Source organism: Chionomys nivalis, chromosome 2 (assembly GCF_950005125.1).
Source record: "Chionomys nivalis chromosome 2, mChiNiv1.1, whole genome shotgun sequence".
NCBI classification, from domain to species: domain Eukaryota; kingdom Metazoa; phylum Chordata; class Mammalia; order Rodentia; family Cricetidae; genus Chionomys; species Chionomys nivalis.
This window is the reverse complement of record NC_080087.1, coordinates 1474833-1478817: the sequence shown is the minus strand read 5'-3', so window position 1 is coordinate 1478817 and position 3985 is coordinate 1474833. Positions and strand designations below refer to the sequence as shown.

Here is a 3985-nt window from a genome sequence, read left to right as displayed (position 1 = left end):
GTAACAAAATTGTAGTTATGAAGTAGCAAATAATTTTATGGTTGGGGTCACCAAATATCAAGAACTATATTAAAGCATCTAGCATTAGGAAGGTTGAGAACCACTGATCTAGACCGTCTCATGAAACTACAAAATATTTTCTGCATAAAGAAACTAGATTATCAATATTGATAACAATATTTTTGGATAGATAAATTACTCTGTCTTTTTTTAATGCTGTTTGCTACCATGAAAACAAAGAACAAAGAAGAATGGATGAAGGAAACTGCTCCTCAATCACACAATTTATTCTATTGGTAATTACTAACAACTCTGCTATGGAAGTGTTTCTATTCATTTTATTTCTTCTCATTTATCTCATTATTCTTCTGACGAATATTGGAATGATTGTTTTAATCAGAATGGATCCCCAGTTTCACACACCAATGTACTTCTTCCTCAGCCACCTTTCTTTCTCAGACCTCTGCTACTCCACTGCAGTTGGACCAAAGATGCTGGTGGACCTAATGGATAAGCACACATCTATATCTGTCGTTGGCTGTGCTTTGCAGTTTTTCTTCACCTGTATCTTTGTAGATGTGGAGTGCATGCTGCTGGCAGTGATGGCCTTTGATCGGTACAAGGCCATCAGCAATCCCTTGATGTATGCTGTAGAGATGTCCAGTAGGGTTTGTTACCACCTCCTGGCTGGAGTTTATGTAGTAGGAATAACAGATACTGTGATACATACTATAATGACCTTTGGGTTATGTTTCTGTGGATCTAATGAGATTAACCATTTTTTTCTGTGATATCCCTCCCATCTTGTTACTATCTTGCTCAGATACACAAGTCAATGAGTTAATTACTTTTGTTATTTTTGGTTTTATTGAACTGAGCACCATCTCAGGAATCCTTGTTTCTTATTGTTACATTATTGCATCGGTCTTAAAAATCCACTTCACTGAGGGGAGGTTCAAGGTTTTCTCCACCTGTGCCTCTCACTTAACTGCAGTTGTCATTTTTCAGGGGACACTGCTCTTCATGTATTTCCGCCCTGCTTCTGCTTACTCTCTGGATCAAGACAAAATGGCCTCACTGTTTTATACTCTAGTGATCCCCATGCTCAACCCTCTCATTTACAGCCTTAGGAACAAAGATGTAAAAGAGGCACTGAAAAAAACTGAAAAATAAAATATTCTTTTAAATAAAGATACACACAAAAAATATGAATTTGTTCATACATGTAACCCCTTGTTTTATTACAAATACATATTATTCCGTAAAGATAGCTAAATATTAAATTGGTTAATGAATACATTTGTAAGTCAGAATATACCTATATTTTATGATTCCTAATATTTTATACATTATTTCTTTGTCTTCAAAGTTCATGACACTACATTAGGAAAAATTCCAAAATTTTAAGTAGATCTAAAATTTTTTACTTGACCATGGAATAGATTTTATTTGAGTCTTTTACATATTTATCATATGGGATATTATGTTCAAATTTTTTTTGCTAATACTCTTCAGTTTATTAGAAATTATAATCTTTTAAAAATATATTTTATAATGAACTAATTCATTTGTAATCAAAAGGTATGTTATTCTACTTGCTAACATAGTCTCCCAATCTAGACTACAAAGAAGCCAAGTTCTTTTGGATTGGACACATGTAGTTTGAGAGCTAAAGAATGAAAGGCACAGCTTTGAGTAGAATAAAAGACTCTAGATGCAAGAAGTAACCATTATCTATCCTGAGATAGTCAGATAATGAATATTCATGGAAAATTTTTTAGACATAAGGAACTAGGAGCAAAATGGTACTGTTTCTCCTTTCTCCATTTGTTGATGCTGATCGTGTTCTTGATTATTTTATAAATGTTTTTTTTTTTTTTTTTTTTTTTGGTTTTTCGAGACAGGGTTTCTCTGTGGTTTTGGAGCCTGTGCCTGTCCTGGAACTAGCTCTTGTAGACCAGGCTGGTCTCGAACTCACAGAGATCCGCCTGCCTCTGCCTCCCAAGTGCTGGGATTAAAGGCGTGCGCCACCACCGCCCGGCTTTATAAATGTTTTGATTGTACTTTGAGCACATTCATCCCCATGATGCTCTCTTCACTCTTTTCCCCTCCTTCTTACTCCTCTTTGATAACTGAAATGCCTTCCTTTTTGAAATATCCATCCAGATATTGGAACCATTTTTAATAAAACTGTTTACTGCATATTATTACTATTTTCCAATTGATTTGTTTTGATTTCACAATATTCATGATTTATTGGGGTTCTGGATATCATAAAATTGATATGGTCAGAAACTATTCAAGAGAGATGATTTTAAATTTTGAATCATTAACAAAATATTCTTGAGATGTTGGGTAAGGTAACTGTTACAATTTGTTGTTTATATGTTGCATTCATGACTATTAATTTCATGCATATCTCCAATAAGTTATGCAGGTTTATATGTCAATTAAAGGTAAAATAATATAAAAGATAACAAATTGCCAAGACAAGGTCCCAACCACTTCTCAACTAATCCCATCCCTTCAACTTTTTTCCCTTTTCTTATCACTTCTAAGCCATCATTAATTGTTCACCCTGTGATTCAAAAATAGTACACTCCTAAGCACATCATTCTGTTTATTAATCTTGTGTGTTAAGCATGCTGCTGAAAAGGGTCTCTATTCAATTATTACCAGTTTCCCGTCTGTGATCCTATCTCCTGGTTTGTGACTTAGAAACAAAGAGGAAATATAAACAAATTTTTCAAAACCCAAACCAAGTAAGAACATTATGATGTCTTACTAGGTACCTTGTTATAGATAAGTTTAGGGTAATTTGTATATTTTGAATATTTTATAGAATCTATGATAGAAGATAGGATTGGTCTGAATTCTGAGCATGTAACTATTCATATTACTCATAGAAAGATAAAATCATCTATCTTGGGAAGTTATTTAAGATGGTGGAAATAAGATCATATATGAAAGGTTACAAAAATTAAGCCCAAAGCACACTACATTGTTGATCAAAACTGTATCTGCAACTGTATTTCCCATATTCAGATTTTCTGCTGCCATTTTACAGTGTTTTGTGCAAAAACATTTCATACTTGTAGTAAGTACCAGAGACTTTTCTGTTTTCAAAGTAACACTTAGGGAATTGTTGAAGAATATCAGAATCATTATAGAAAACACCTATGGGGAAGCATATTTCTTCTGGAAAAAAATTCAATGTCAGTCTAATTGTGTCATCTGTATTAAATGTATCTAGACTTTAAAAAACATTCTATTTTTCTTCTTGCACTTCGCAACATCCTTCCAGATTCTTCTCACTTCCCTACGTGTTCAACTTCATGCTTCTTCTCTTCAAAGTAAAATCAAAAACAAAACTAAGCCTAAGCACACAAAAATCAATAGGAAACAAACAAACAAAAAACCACACCAAAGAAAACAAAGAGTGCCCCAAAACACTGATTCTTTTTTTATGTTAGCCAACTACATCTGAGCATTTGTCTGCCCTGTAGTGTGGTTAATATACTCTTTGGAGAAAGCTCTTTTCCCCTTTCCCAGAAGCTATTAATTGCCAATAACTTCTTAGTTATGGGTGGGAATTTGTGTATACTTACTTTTACTCATTGCTGGTATTTTATGCAGTTTGAACCTGTGTAGGTCTCATGTTGTCAGTGTCTCTGTGAGTTCATATGTGTATTGACCCTGTTTCAGTTTTTGAAAATACTGTTTTCTGGTGTCACACATCCCCTGCCCCCATTCCTTAGGGCTAGAACTAATATACTACTAAAGTAGTCAAGAGTCTGAGACTAGATATGATATAATGCTATCCCCAGAGATCAGTGCATTGGCAAATCCTCATCAGAGAAGCTTCTTCGTGCAATAGGTGATAACTAACACAACTGGACAATGTACAAAGAATGAGAGACTTTGGAGCACTTAGCACTGAATGAGATGTCTTTGTGAAATCACTACCCATAGACTCAGGGATCTA

The 3985-nt window shown here is 34.3% G+C and overlaps 1 pseudogene; it reads left to right on the top strand.

Moving 5' to 3' along the window:
* Window positions 1-248: 248 nt before the first annotated feature.
* Window positions 249-1173, top strand: LOC130869874 (olfactory receptor 5W2-like; annotated as a pseudogene).
* Window positions 1174-3985: the final 2812 nt, after the last annotated feature.